We start from the raw sequence: 15806 nt of genomic DNA, 5'->3' as shown, positions 1-15806 counted from the left end.
CTTGTCTCAGTCCCAACACTCGAACTCAGCGCCACCTTCCTAACCTGCAATCTTCTTCCTGACTTCTCTGCCCCCACCCCCACTCCGGCCTATCACCCTCACCTTAACCTTCTTCCACCTATCGCAATTCCAACGCCCTTCCCCCAAGTCCCTCCTCCCTACCTTTTATCTTAGCCTGCTTGGCACACTTTCCTCATTCCTGAAGAAGGGCTCATGCCCGAAACGTCGATTCTCCTGCTCCTTGGACCCTTGATTCTAAACATGTTCAAGCCCTTGGATGGGTAAAGGGAGCAGTCCTTAACTTTGATTGCTGGGATGACTTGCCAAAGCTATCTCCCTTGTCCTGGACTGAGGACTATTTACCTTAGACATTGAGGCATAGCCATTCAGTTGAAAAACTTTCAGCTGGTTTCTCATGCATGCTGCTGACAAATGATGCAGGATATGCAATTGGCAAAGCACAATGCAGCACAGCAACATGTTCATTCCTTTGACAGAAGACTGCCTACAACCACAACAAGCAGTCTGGCAATGCAACTGCATTAAACAGTAAGTCATTTCCCCTCCAACTCGGCACTTCCCTCATGACCTGTCCTCCTGTCCATCTTCCTTCCCATCTATCCGCTCCACCCTCCTCTCCAACCTATCACCATTACCCCCACCTCCGTCTACCTATCGTACTCTCAGCTTCCTTCCCCCCAGTCCCACTCCCCTCCCATTTATCTCTCATCCCCCTTAGCCCACAAGAGTCATTCTTGATGAAGGACCCGTGCCCAGAACGTTGATTCTCCTGCTCCTCAATGCTGCCTGACCTGCTGTGCTTTTCCAGCACCCCACTCTCAACTACAATGTTTAAAAGACATTCGAATAAATACACGAGTAAGCAATGTTTGGAGGGAAATGGCCTATATCAGGCACATGGGATTGGTTTAAATTGGGATGTTGGTCGGCATAGACTGGTTGGATCAAAGGGTCTGTTTCCATGCTGGATGACTTTATGATCTGGATGGACTTAATGTTTATGTTACTTTAAGCTTCACCAATTTTGTTGACCTCACACATAGTCTGTTGATGGAGACTTGAACTCTACGCCAACGTTTATGGGAGCAAATATAATGCATTCATCACCTGAGAATCCTATAAATTATACCTAATATGATGCAATTGTATCATGCAATAAACTACCTGGTTAACTCAGAAAGGTCTGTCATCTTTACAGACTCTACAGTGGTGTGCCATTTAGTACTGACCATTAGAAAGGTCCCAGAAAATGTTTAGACATAGGAGATTCAGACGTAGCTCAACAACCCCTTACTCTAAAACTCATATTAGCAGGAGTGAGATGCCGTCAGGGAAATTAACATAGGCACGAGGGTGTTTGGCTCACATAACATACTGATGAGAAATATCTCATGCTATTGTCGGGAAGCAGTTAATCATTATGAGTAGGTTAACATTTCATTTAAGATATAGAATGGAAAACAGTTTAACGTACATATATAGCATTTTACGATGCTCTTCAGATGCAATTATTTGAACAATTGGTGATTGCTGTTGATATGCAGTCAGAAATGGCAGCCATCTCACATAATGAACATCCACACTGCAGCAATATATTAATGACAGATTATTCTATTTTTGTTGGTGTTGGAATGTTGGCTAGGACATCAGGATCCAAATGTCCACATGAGCAGATGGGACCCACCAGTTAACACCTCATCCAAAGTTTGGCAATAATCCCAGATCATTCTTAAAGCAATAGTACCAACATACTGGTCGTTAAAGTTTGTTGGCTTGGATTCTTTAATCTTGACTTTGATGTTTCTTTTTATACAATTCCCCCGATACTGGTGTAACTGGTGTGAATGTTTGCTAAGTTTTACATGTAAATTGTGTTTAATAATCTTTTGCACTAGTTTTAAAACACTATGAGGATAATCTTCACATCCCTGAACGATGTGAGCATTGGCAAGTCAGTTGGAAAATTGTATGGGATTGACAGAAATAAGATTCTCAACGACAAGTGCAAACGATTCATTTTTTCAGCCAAGTATTGAACAATACAAACATTTTTGGTGAGTGGTGAGAGGCTTATTTGCACACATTAGCGTGTCCTTTTAACCTAATCTCACATCATTAAAATTTAGTTTCCCATTCTCACACCTGCTGGACAGTAACTTGGTGAGAATTCCCCACATGAAAGGCAGAGTAGGTTCCTGGCAACATCAACTCACTGGGCCCTGACCTTAGGGCACTATCCAGGGGCAAGAGATGGCCACAAGCTGGCCCCATCATCTATGAACATTGGCTTCGGAGATAAATCGGCTTCACTGCACCTCCATCACCCATCTCTGACTCGCTTACAGTAAGGATCTGCATTTCAATGTTACACCTTAAAGCATATCATGTTCTTTCATTGTAATGACACTATCAGGAGACTTTGTGTGCAGAAAACAGATAGGGGAGGGGAGGGAAATACATCTCTGGTGGTGGAGTCCATTTGCAGGTGGCGGAAATGGCGAAGGATGATGCGATGTATTTGGAGGGTGGAAGGGTGGAAGGTGAGGACTGGGGGTTCTGAGGGGCGGGGTTCGAGGGCAGAGGTGTGGGTAGTGGATGAGATGCACTGGAGGGCAATATCGACTGCTTGGGAGGGGAAATTGCAGAATTTGAAGAAGGAGGCCATCTGGTGTGTTCTATGGTAGAACTGGTTCTCCTGGGAGCAGATGCAGCAGAAGCGCACGAATTGGGATTAAGGGATGGCATTTTTACAAGAGGCAGGGTGGGGAGGTGGTGTAGTCCAGATAGCTATGAGAGTTGGTGGGTTTGTGGAAGGGGCCCATGTTGAATCAGTCACTGTTGATGGAAATGGAGAGGTCGAGGAAGGGGAGGGAGGTGTCTGAGATGGTCAAGGTGAACTGAAGGTTGGGGGTAGAATGTGTTGGTGAAGTTGATGAACTTCAACCGCCACATGGGAGCGTGACGTGACGCTGATACAGTCATCAATGTAACAGAGGAGGAGGTGGGGAATGGTGCCGGTGTAACTGTGGAAGATGGACTGTTCCACGTAACCGGCAGAGACAGGCATAGCTGGGGCCCATGCAGGTGCCCATGGGCTACCCCTTTTATCTGGAGGAAGTGGGAGGATTGAAAGGAGAAATTATTGAGGGTGAGGACCAGATCAGCCAAACGAATGAGAGTGTCAGTGGAAGGGCACTGATGGGGATACCAGGAGAGGAAGAAATGGAAGGCTTGGAGGCCCTCAGCATGGCAGATGGAGGTGTATAGGGACTGGATGTCCATGGTGAAGATGAAGCATTGGGCGCCAGCAAAACAAAAGTCTTGGAGGAGGTGGAGGACGTGGCTGCTGTCCTGAATGTGTGTGGGGAGTTTCTGGATCGGGAGGATAGGACAGTATCAAAGTATGTGGGGATGTGTTTGGTGAGGCAGGAGCAGGCTGAGATGCTAGGTCAACTGGGGCAGTCAAGCTTCTGGATCTTGGGTAGGAGGTAGAATCAGGTGGTGCGGGCTTCCTGAACTATGAGAGAAGCTGTGGGTGGGAGATCCCCTGGGTTGATGAGGTTGTGTCATCTGGGAGATGATGGCTTGGTGATGGCTGGTGAGGTCATGGTCAAGGGGCAGTAGGAAAAGGTGTCTTTGAGTTGGCGCCTGGCTTCAGCAGTGTACAGGTCAGTGCGTCAAACTACCACTGCACCCCCCCCTCACCCCCACCATGTCTGCTGGTTTGATGGTGAGATTGGGGTTGGAGGGGAGGGTGTGGAGGGCTGTGCATTGCGAGGGTGAGAGGTTGGAGTGGGTGAGGGGGATGGACAGATTGAGGCCGTCAATGTCTCAGCAGCAGTTGGAAATAAAGAGATTGAATGCAGGTATCAGACCAGCATGGGGTGTCCAGGTGGATGGGGTATGTTGGAGGTGGGAGAACAGGTTCTTGGAAGCTGGTCAGGAGTCTTGGTGGAAAAAGTGAGCCAGGAGGCAGAGGCAGTGGAAGAAATGTTTGATGTCGCAACGAGTGTTGAATTTATTGATACAGGAGCGGAGGGGGTTGAAGGTAAAGCCTTTGCTGAGGACCGATTGTTCATCCTCAGTGAGAGGGAGGTCTGGGGGGGATGGTGACAACATGTCAGGACTGGGACCTAGGGCCTGGTGTAGGACTGGAGCTGGGAGTGGGGGTGAAGATTGTAACTGCAGTGGAAGTGGAAGTAGAGAGACCGAGTGTAATGTCATTGATGGAAGTGAGATTCACCCCAGTCGTCAGGGGAGGGTACAGCAGGAGCAGAGGTGGTGACTGTGGGATCTGTGGGAGTGGAAGTGACGTAACATGTGCCGTAGGCGATTCTGTCACCGGTGCTCAGCTGAGTGGCATCAGTGGGGGCAGAAGTGGGTGCGGCGGCGGTAACAATGGGGGCAGAAGTGGCAGAACATGTGGTGTAGGTGACGTCAGTGGGGGCGGAAGTGGCTGTGGCAGCGGCAACAATGGGAGAAGAAGTGATCCTCTGGTTAGGTCTCGCATTGAGTTTCAGCGGCAGTGGATCTAGCATTGGGTTTCAGTGGCAGATATCTGGCTGGCCGTCACGAAGTTGGTTGTCTGGCCGACAATTGTGAAGGCAGCATGGTCAGCCGTGGCTATGGGCTGCCGGGCAGTGGGGACAGAAGTGACGTCATCTTTCCCGCGGTGATGGTGGCTAATGGCAGCCGAGCAATTCTGGAGGCCAGGGGAAGCTTCTGGAATGGTCGAGGAATCCCGACTATTGAGGTAGGTCCATGAATGTTTGCTTACTTACAGTTTTTGATGTCCGATATGGTGTAGGGAAAGCATTTGTTAAGTGTGTGAATTCTTTTGAGGATGTAAAACAGCAAAGGTCGTTTGCAGGTCTGGGAGCGTGTGGCCCTGAGCTAAAGCAGCGCTGACTATAGAGAGATTAGGTGGCGGCACCTGGCTCCGAGTATGGAGCAGAAGATCCGGAAGGAGAACCGTTTCTGGAGGTTTTGAATACTTAGTAGGTACTGGTTGTCCTGTTCAGATCCAAACTATGCTGGTCTGAATATAGAGTGGAGTACATGTGAGATCAATAAGTTCTATAGCAGGCACTGAGGAATGAGATGTGGCTGTGGTAGTGAATCTGCTTCAGGATGTGACTGAAGAGTTTCAGGGCAGAGGAGATGGCCTGGGGGGTGCAGTGAGAGAGACTCACTGGAATCTTTGTCGACTGAGGAGGAGAACTTCTTCAAGGTAGGCATCCTTGGACAAGGCTTTGCAGTGAGGTTAAAATCAACTAGGAGAAAGTGAGGACTGCAGCTGCTGGAGATCAGAGCTGCTAGTGTGGTGCTGGAAAAGCACAGCAGGTCAAGCAGCATCCGAGGAGCAAGAGAACTGACATTTTGGGCACAAGCCCTTCATCAGGAATGAGGCTTGGCCCAAGGGGGTGGAGAGTTAAATGGGAGGGGGTTGGGGCTGGGGAAAGGTTGCTGAGAGTGTGATAGGTAGACGGAGATAGGGGTAATGGTAATAGGTCAAAAAGGAGGGTGGAGCGAATAGGTGGGAAGGAAGATGGGCAGGTAGGACAAGTCGTGAGGGCAGTGCCAAGTTGGAAGATTGGAACTGGGATAAGGTGGGGGGAGGAAGATGAGGAAACTGGTGAATTCTACACTGACGCCGTGTGGTTGGAGGATCCCAAGGCGGAAGATGAGCCGTTCTTACTCCAGGTGTTGAGTGGTTAGAATGTGGCGATGGAGAAGGCCCAGAACCTGCATGTCCTCAGTGAAGTCAGAGGGGGAGTTGAAGTGTTCTGGCATGGGGCAGTGGGTTTGCTTGGTGCGGGTGTCCCGGAGATGTTCTCTGAAGCGCACTGCAAGTAGGCATCCTGTCTTTTAAACATTGTAGCTGTACCTGCATCCATCACTTCCTCTGGAAGTTAATTTCACACAAAAACCACTCTCTGTCCAAAAACAATCTGTCCCTCATGTCTTTTTAAAATCTTTCTCCTGTCACCTTAAAAGTGCCCCCTAGACTTGAAATCCCCCACCTTAGGGAAAAGATGCCTGCCATTCACCTTATCTACACCCCTCATGATTTTATAAACCTCTTTAAGTCATTGGCTTATACAGCACCTACTCCTTTACTTCTCCACTTCGTAGTTGACCCATTGTACATTCATGTTCTAAGTTGCATTTACCACTACTCCATCTATCCCCATGTGACTGACTTCAAAAATTGGGGCTGTCTTGCATTTCACAATTTTCCCAGAAGGAACTGTCTTTGGTCTTGGAAGGATAATAGTCTGCTTAATGACTGTTGACTTTAGTTCCAATTGGTAAATCATTTCTCTGCTGATGGATCTTTTATCTCCCGATGACCCTTATGGAAGAGGTCATTCCTTGAACATCTTGTTGCTGGGGCATAGCCTTATCTGGAGGTATCTCAACCTCCTGAATTTTTTTCACGGCAGAACTATTTTCTGTTACCTCAGGTGGTTGCCCCATAGAATCACGTGGGCGACCTTTAACCTTGTGAACGGCTACAGCTGTTTGGTTGAAATGTACACCTTCTTCCGAGCAGTAGCTTGGATTTCTTCTGGTGATCTTTTTCTAACTGGAAGGGGTTGTCTCTTTTTTGGTGTATTCTGAATATGTAGACCAGTTACCTCTCTTTGACCATATCTTGAATATATGAACATTGATCTGGCTCACAGGGAATCACTTGCAGCTTACTGGATGTCTCCAGTTATATAAAAGTAGGAATAAACAAAACAGGAGCAGGCCTCCGGGTTCCTTCAGCCTGCTGCCTAATTCTATAAGGTCATGATTGATCTGATTACTCCACATTCCTGCGTATGTCTTTCACTCCCCTGCTTATCAAGGATCCATTTACAACAGCTTAAAAAATTCAAATACTCTGTTTACACCTTGCTTTGATGAAGGCATTTCCAAAGATTCATAAGACTCTGTAAGAAACAAAATCCTTATCTCTGCTTTAAATGGACAGCCCCTTATTTTATAACAGCGAACCTTATTTCTAGATTTTCCTCATGATGGGAATCTAAGTACAGTCCATCTACCATTCTCCCTATACAGAACTATAGAGCTGAACAGCATGGAAACAGACCCTTCAGTCCAACTCCTCCATGCCAGGCAGATCACAAATTGGAGAATCAACAGCTCATCTTCCGCCTGGGCAGCCTACAGCCCGGAGGACTCAACATTATGTTCTCCAATTTCAAATCACTTCCTTTCCCATTCCTCGACTCCCTTCCCAGCTTCTCCTCCTTCCATGCATTCCTGTCATCAATCCTTCCTTCTAGTGACCTACCAGATTCATTCCTCCCATCGACCAACCAAGCCATACCCTCCACCTGTTTTCACCTATCCCCATTTCACCACCCTGTCCCACCCCCCCCCCCCCCAACACCCTTTATCTGCAGCTCCCCCTACTCCTAACCCCAGACCTGAGGAAGGGTTGTACCTGAAACGTTGACTTCTCCACCTCCTGATGCTGCCTGGCTTGCTGTGATCTTCCAGCCCCCTGCTTGCCTACCTTGGATCCAAGCATCTGCAGTTTTTTAAAATCTCCACCACTTCCTCTGGCAGCCCATTTCATACACATATCACCCTCTGTGTTGCCCTTAGATGTCTTTTAAAATTTTCCCCTCTCACCTCAACCTATACCCTCTAGTTTTGGATTTCCCCACCCCAGGGAAAAGACCTTGTCTATTTACACTAACTCTCCTGATTTTATAAACTTCAATAAGGTCACCCCTCAGTCTCCAACAATCCAGGGAAAATAGCTCCAGCCTATTCAGACTCTCCGTATAGCTCAAACCCTCCCAACCTGGCAACATCCTTGTAAATCTTTCTAAACACTTTCAAGTTTCACAACATTTTTCTTATAGCAGGGAGACCAGAATTGCACACAATATACCAAAAGTAGCATAACCAATGTCCTAGGAGAAAGTGAGGACTGCAGATGCTGGAGATCAGAGCTGAAAAATGTATTGCTGGAACAAATGTCCTGTACAGCACACATTAGTTGCTTAAAGATCTCAAAGTTGTTCCAACAGAATTAGTATGGGTAGAAATTAGGAATGACAAGAGGCAATAAACTTAGGTGGTAAGATTTCATAGGTTCATTAGTTATAATATTGGACATTAGTCATATCATATTAAAGTTAGTAAGATTAGTAATGTAAAGTCCATTCCGAAGAAGGGTCACACTGGACTCGTTCACTCTGTTTCTCTCTCCCAGACGTTGCCAGACCTCCTGAATTTTTTTAACACTCTCTGAGTTTATCTCAGCCTTTTACCCGTTCTTAAGGCTGTTATATTTATGTAGCTAGTCAGTGGTAATCCCCAACCCATTGCTTCTGCACATTCAGCAATGGCGTTGTCACTGAATGTAAAGGAGAGGTGGTTAGATTCTTTCTTCTTTGGACACAGTCATTGCCAGGCAGCTAAGTGGCACATAACATTTGCTGCACATGTCAACCCAAGACTGGATGTTGTCCAGGTGTTGCTGCAGATGGACATGAGCTGCTTCAGAAATAGGGAGTAGCAAACAGTTCTGAATGTTGTGCAGTCATCAGCCAACATCCCTAGTCAAGACCTTCTGACCGGGACAGGCTATGGCATAGTGGGAATGTCATTAGGCTGATAATCCAGAGACTGTAATTTTCTGTGGAAATGGGCTTGAATCTCACCAGGGCAGACAGTTAAATTTGAACTCAAAATTAAAATGTTTGGAATTAAAAGTGAGCCAAATGATGAACATGCAACAATTGTCAATGACTGTAAAAACCCAACTCATTCACATATGTCTTTTTGGGGAACAAAATCTACTGGCCTACATGTCACTCTAGACACACAGAAATGTAGTTGACTTTCAACTGTCCTCTGAAACAGTCCCACCAGCCACTCTGTCCAAGGGCAATAAATGCTGGCCCAGCCATTGATGGTCATGTCTCATGAATTAATTTAAAAGTAATAAATGGGTGTTTAACCAACACAATTGAGATTCTTGAAGAAGAGGGCAAGGGTAATACAGTCACAGGAGTTCCTAAAAATTGACTCTTGTCATACCCCTAAAATGCTCTTAATGAATTCCAATTCCATAACGTTGCTTTGAACTATTCATTCATTTGAGTTGTTCATTCAATACTAACCAATACTGTGAACCTTCATAGTTCTTTAACTAGAGTCACCAACTTTGGCCGGACACATTCTGGGACATTTCACGACATGATACTACAACCCAGAAAACCTAGTTATACTGCCCCTCACCCTCCCTTCCACCTCCAATAATTCTTTATAGCTTAATTGTTCAAAATAAAGCAGGAAGGGAAGCAGACAGGTGCCATTTTCTTTAGTGGCATGATATTTTCTTAACTGCTCAAGCTTAATCTTAAATTCCTGATGACAACTCTGGAGAGTTGCTAACACTATTATTCATATAAAAATGAAAAGTCAGATTAGTTTTCAACAACAACACTTGGTGGCAGCCTAGGGCAATCACATTATGAGACAAATATGAATTTGGGAATTAACTCTGCCAATTCCTCTTTAACACTCCATGACTTGTTGCAGTCTGGGGATTTTATCGAGCTGTGTTCTTTCTCCAATGGCTTAACAGCAGTTTCTACAAGTTAACCTTATCCCCTATGATTCAGGTGATTTCACCTTTCCTGCATTTCATTCTTTTGAAGGTATGTAATTTGGAAATTATTCTGCTGAAGGGACTGGTGTCTAGCTTTACACCAGTAAGTGTAACTCAGAGTGATCACTATTATGTCAAAGATCAGGGGCCTTGAGATCAATGCCAATTTGGCTCAGTTATGTAGCGTTCCTGCCTTTGAATCAAAGAGTTGTGGCTTAAAATCACATACAGTCATACAGTCATACAACAAGGAAACAGACTTTGCAGTCCAACCCGTCCATATCGATGATAATCCCAAATTGAACTAGCCTCACCTGCTTGTGCATGGCCCACATCCCTCCAAACACCTTTTATTCGTGTACTTACCTGAATGTCTCTTAAATGTTGTAACTATATCCTCATCCACTTCATCTGGAAGTTTACTTCACATACAAACCACTCTCCATGTAAAAACGTTGTGCCCTTCATGACTTTTTTTGAAATCTTTTTCTTCATGCCCCTCTTGTCTTTTTTAAAATCTTTCTTTTCTCACCTTAAAAATATGCTCCTTAATCTTGAAATCCTCACTCGAGGGAAAAGACACCTGCCATTCCCTTATCTATATCGATCTTAATTTTAAATGTCTCTATAAGGTCACCCCTCAGCCTCCAACCTCCAGTCAATAAAGTCCCAGTCTATCCAGCCTTTCCCCATAACTCAAATCCTCCATTCCTGGCAACATCCTGGTAAGTCTTCCCTGGACCCCCTCCAATTCCAACACATCCTTCCTGAGATACGGGGCCCAAAACTGCTCATAATATTCCAAATGCAGTCTGAAGAAAGCCGTAGACAACCTCAACAGTACATCAAAATGAAGAGTCATCTAAACTTAGCTTTCTCTCTCTTCATGGATGTTGACTGACTGGTTGTGATCTCCTGCATTTGTTGTGTTTAGTACAGATTCCAGCATCCGCAATGATTTGCTGCTCAGTAGTACATCTCTGCTGTTGTATCCTCACCCTGTTGAAATGAATGCAAGCATTGCATTTGCCTTTCTAACTGCCATTTGAGCCAGGGCTTGACAAAGCTGGTTCATATTGAATAACATTCTGTACTGTGTCTCATCATCAACCACTCATGTTCAACTTTGAAATATTAGCAATATTTTGATCAGCCAGTGAGTTGCGCCTATGACGATACTATGGGTGCATGCGCCTCCGAACTATTTAAATGTCTGAATCCTTCAGAACTGGTGTCTGATTCTCATAGGATCATAACAGTGGCCATAAGCATTGACCATGTCACTGAACATCAAGTTAGACCATAAGACATAGGAGTGGAAGTAAGGCCATTTGGCCCATCGAGTCAACACCGCCAGCTAATCACGGCTGATGGGCATTTCATTGCCACTTACCTGCACTATCCCGTACCCTGGATGGTGTCAAGCTTCTTGAGTGTTGTTGGAGCTGCACTCATCTAGGCAAGTGGGGAGCATTCTATCATTCCATCAGGTGGCTCAGTACTGTCCAGATCTTGTTGCATTTGAACACAGACTGCTTCAGTTTCTGAGGAGTTGCGAATGGTGCTGAACATTACGTAATTATCAGCGAACATCCCCAGCTCTGACTTTATGATGGAGGGAAGGTCATTGATGAAGCAGCTGAAGATGGTTGGGCCTAGAACACTAATCCAGATGTCCTGGAGTTGAGATAACTGACCTCCAACAACAACAAACATCTTCCTATGTGCCTTGTATCACAGTGGAGAGTTTGCCCCCAATACCTATTTATTCCAGTTTTGTTGGACTCTAGATGCCACAAAGCAAGGCCTACACAACATAATGGGATACAAAATGAAGCAGAGCAAGATAGTGGACAAAAACACTTCCTTCCCTGATGCACTCAATGCTTTCTATGTTGGATTTGAGCAGAATGCCAGCAGCACAGACCTGCCCAACAGCCCAGAACTCACCTGTCCCCTCAGTCACAGCTGCAGACATAAGTTCGGACTTCCTGGGAGTCAACCCTGGCTGTGTACTTAGATCATGTGCAGACCAACTGATGGAGGTGTTCACCAACATCTTCAACCTCTCCCTCCTACAAGCCAAAGTCCCCACCTGCTTTAAGAAGGCCACCATCATCCCTGTATTTAAGATGCAATGCGCTTTAATGACTACTGCCCAGTGGATTTGTCCTCCATAATCATTAAGTACTTCGAGAGGCTGGCCATGGCCCACATTAACTCCAGTCTCCCAGCCTGCCTCAATCATCTGCAATTTGCCTACCGACCTAACAGGTCCACAGGGGATGCTATTTCCTTAAGCCTGCAGTCATCCCTGGAACATCTGGGTTACCAGTGTCAGAACACCAATGTCAGGCTCCTGTTCATCAACAACAGCTCCGCCTTTAACACCATTTTCCCCTCTAGACTGATCTCAAAACTCTGAGACCTTGGGCTCAGTTCTGCCCTCTGCAACTGGATCCTCAGCTTCCTGACCCATGGACCCATCATTGAAGATAGACAACTACACCTCCTCCATGATAACTCTCAACACTGGAGTCCCCAAAAGGTGCATCCTCAGCCCCTACGTACTCCCTGTACACTCACGACTGTGTTGCCAAACTTTGAATGAACATAATCTGCAAGTTTACTGTGGTAGGACGGATATCTAACAAAGGTGCAAGTGAGGACTGCAGATGCTGGAGATCAGAGTCAAGAGTGTGCTGGAAAAGCACAGCATGTCAAGCATTCCTGATGAAGGTTTTTTTGCCCGAAACATCGATTCTCCTGCTCCTCGGATGCTGCCTGACCTGCTGTGCTTTTCCAGCACCACACTCTTGACTCAGATGTCTAACAAAGATGAGTCGGAATCCAAAAAGGAGATGGAGGGCTTAGTGATGTGGTGCAATGAGAACAACCTCTCTCTCAATGTCGGCAAAGCTAAAGAACTGATCGTTGACTTCAGAAAGAAAGGAGGAAAACACACGCCTAAATGCATCAACAGAATGTAGATTAAAAGAGTTGAATGTATTAGGTTCCTCGCAGTGACGATAACCAACAATCTGTACAGGCCTTCCCACATAGATACGATGGTTAAGAAGGCACAACAATGTCACTTCTTCCTCAGGTGGCTCAGGAAATTCAGCATGTCCATAAGGACCCTCACCAACATTTATGGATACACAATTGAGAGAATACTGTCCAGGTGCATAACGGCCTTGTATGGCAACTGCTCTGCCCAGGACCATAAGAAGCTGCAGAAGGCTGTGTACAAAGCTTCGTGCCATGGAAAGGCTGCCAACATCATCAAATTGCACCCCAGTAATGATCTCCTACAACTTCTTCAGTCAAGAAAAAGCTGCAGGAGCTTGAACATACGTACCAGCAAGTTCAGATACAGCTTCGTCCTGGCTGTTATTGGACTGACGACTGGACTCTCTAACTGCAAATAATGCTGATCTTACTAATGTTGATCTTTCCCAGTACACACCCTGTGCAACATATCCTGTATGCCGCTGTCTAAGTTTTTTTTTACACAATATGATCTGTGTGTCCTTGCTTACTGTGATCTGCCTGTACTGCTTGTGAAAAAAACGTTTCACTCTACTTAGGTACACATGACAATAAATAAATCAAATTAAAAAAAGTTAAAACAACAACTGTTTTAAAAGGGAGAAGAACAGACAGAGGAAGCACATGGTGAGGTCAATGCAGGAGAGGGGGAGAGAGAGAGAGAGAGAGAAAGAAACTGACTCTGCCTTTGCTGTTTGAATTCATGTATCACTGGACATCGGAGTACATCTGGGAAAATTAACAAACAGTGAAATTCACAACTGATCTTGAAGAAACTGTTGGGCAAAGTTCACAGCACAGAATCAGATAAGTGAATTGTTGTTTTGAGTGTGGCCTACACAAGGTCTGCAGTAGTGAGTAGAGTGGGTTCTTTCTTGATTATATGCTTTAGGAGATATGTTTCTTGATTTAATTTAAAATATAAGCTACAACTATTAATTTAACCTGGAGCACTGTTTGTAGAGAAATAAGACGGTGTTATTTTCTGGGTCTGTCGATTGTGAAGGAACAAAAATGGCCTTTCGTACAGTGATATGTGCTTCTTGTCAGTTGTGGGAGTTTAAAGAGAGTTTAAGGGTTATAGCGGATTATATCTGCCATAAATGCTGTTGGTTGCAAATCTTATTCAGATCGAATGGATCGGTTGGAGAGACAGTTAGAAGCAATGAGAAATTTGCAACAGCAACAGTATGTGATGGACGGCAGTTATAGGAAGGGGGCAAGTCTCAGATATAGTCACACAGATTGGTTAACTCCAGGAAAGGTGAGAGAGGTAGGCAGCTAGTGTAAGAGTCTTTTGTGGCTATACCCATTTCAAACAGGTATGCTGTTTTGGAAAAAGTAGGGGTGATGGATTCTCAGGGAAACGTAGCACGAACAGCCACATTTCTGGTATTGAGCCTGGCTGCAATGCAAGGAGGGGTACGTCGGGTTCCAAGAGATCAATTGTGTTAGGGGATTCTCTAGTCCGAGGTACAGATATACGTTCCTGTGGCCAGCAGCGAAAAATCAGAATCGTGTGTTACTTCCCTGGTGCCAGGATCAAGGATGTCTCAGAGAGGGTGCAGAATGTTCTCACGGGGGAGAGGGACCAGCAAGAGGTCAATGTCCACATTGGAACTAACAATATAGGAAGGGAAAACGTTGAGATTCTGAAGGGAGATTACAGGGAGTTAGGCAGGAATTTAAAAAGGAAGTCCTCAAGAGTAGTAATATCTGGATTACTCCTGGTGCTACAAGTTAGTGAGGGCAGGAATAGGAGGATAGAGCAGATGAGTGCATGGCTAAGGAGCTGGTGTATGGGAGAAGGACTCACATTTTTGGATCATTGGAATTTCTTTTAGGGTAGACGTGACCTGTACAAGAAGGACAGATTGCACCTAAATTGGAAGAGGACTAATATACTGACAGGGAGATTTGCTCGAGCTGTTTGGGAGGATTTAAACTAGTAAGGTGGGGGGTGGGATCCATGGAGATAGTGAGGAAAGAGATCAGTGTGAGACTGGTACAGTTGAGAACAGAATCGAGTCAAACAGTCAGGGCAGGCAGGGACAAGGTAGGACTAATAAATTAAACTCATTTATTTCAATGCAAGGGGCCTAACAGGGAAGGCAGATGAACTCAGGACATGGTTAGGAATATGGGACTGGCATATCATAGCTGTTACAGAAACATGGCACAGGGATGGACATGACTTGCAGCTTAATGTTCCAGGATACAAATGCCACAGGAAGGATAGAAAGGGAGGCAAGAGAGGAAAGGGAGTGGCGTTTTTGATAAGGGATAGCATTACAGCTGTGCTGAGGGAGGATATTCCTGGAAATACATCCAGGGAAGTTATTTTGGTAGAACTGAGAAATAAGAAAGGGTTGGTCACCTTTTTGGGATTGTATTATAGACCTCCTAGTAGTCAGAGGGAAATTGAGAAACAAACTCATAAGGAGATCTCAGCTACCTGTAAGAACAATTGGGTGATTATGGTAGAGTATTTTAACTTTCCAAACATAGACTGAGACTGCCATAGTGTTAAAGGTTTAGATGGAGTGGAATACGTCGAAGAAAATTTTCTGATTCAGTATGTGGATGTACCTACTAGAGAAGGTGCAAAGATTTACCTACTCTTGGGGAATAAGGCAGGGCAGGTGACTGAGGTGTCAGTGGGGGAGCATTTTGAGGCCAGCGACCATAATTCGATTAGATTTAAAATAGTGATGGAAAAGGATAGACCAGATCTAAAGCTTGAAATTCAAAATTGTAGGAAGGCCAGTTTTGATGGTATTAGGCAAGAACTTTCGAAAGCTGATTGGGGGCAGATATTTGCAGGTAAAGGGATGGCTGGAAACTGGGAAGCCTTCAGAAATGGGATAACAAGAATCCAGAGAAAGTATATTCCTGTTAGGGTGAAAGGCAAGGCTGGTAGGTATAGGGAATGCTGGATGACTAAAGAAATTGAGGGTTTGGTTAAGAAAGAGAAGGAAGCATATGTCAGGTATAGACAGGATAGATCGAGTGAATCCTTAGAAGAGTATAAAGGTAGTAGGAGTATTATTAAGGGGGAAATCAGGAGGCCAAAAAGGGGGCATGAGATAGC

The sequence above is a fragment of the Chiloscyllium punctatum genome, chromosome 2 (assembly GCF_047496795.1).
Source record: "Chiloscyllium punctatum isolate Juve2018m chromosome 2, sChiPun1.3, whole genome shotgun sequence".
Lineage (NCBI taxonomy): Eukaryota > Metazoa > Chordata > Chondrichthyes > Orectolobiformes > Hemiscylliidae > Chiloscyllium > Chiloscyllium punctatum.
This window is presented reverse-complemented; position numbering follows the sequence as displayed.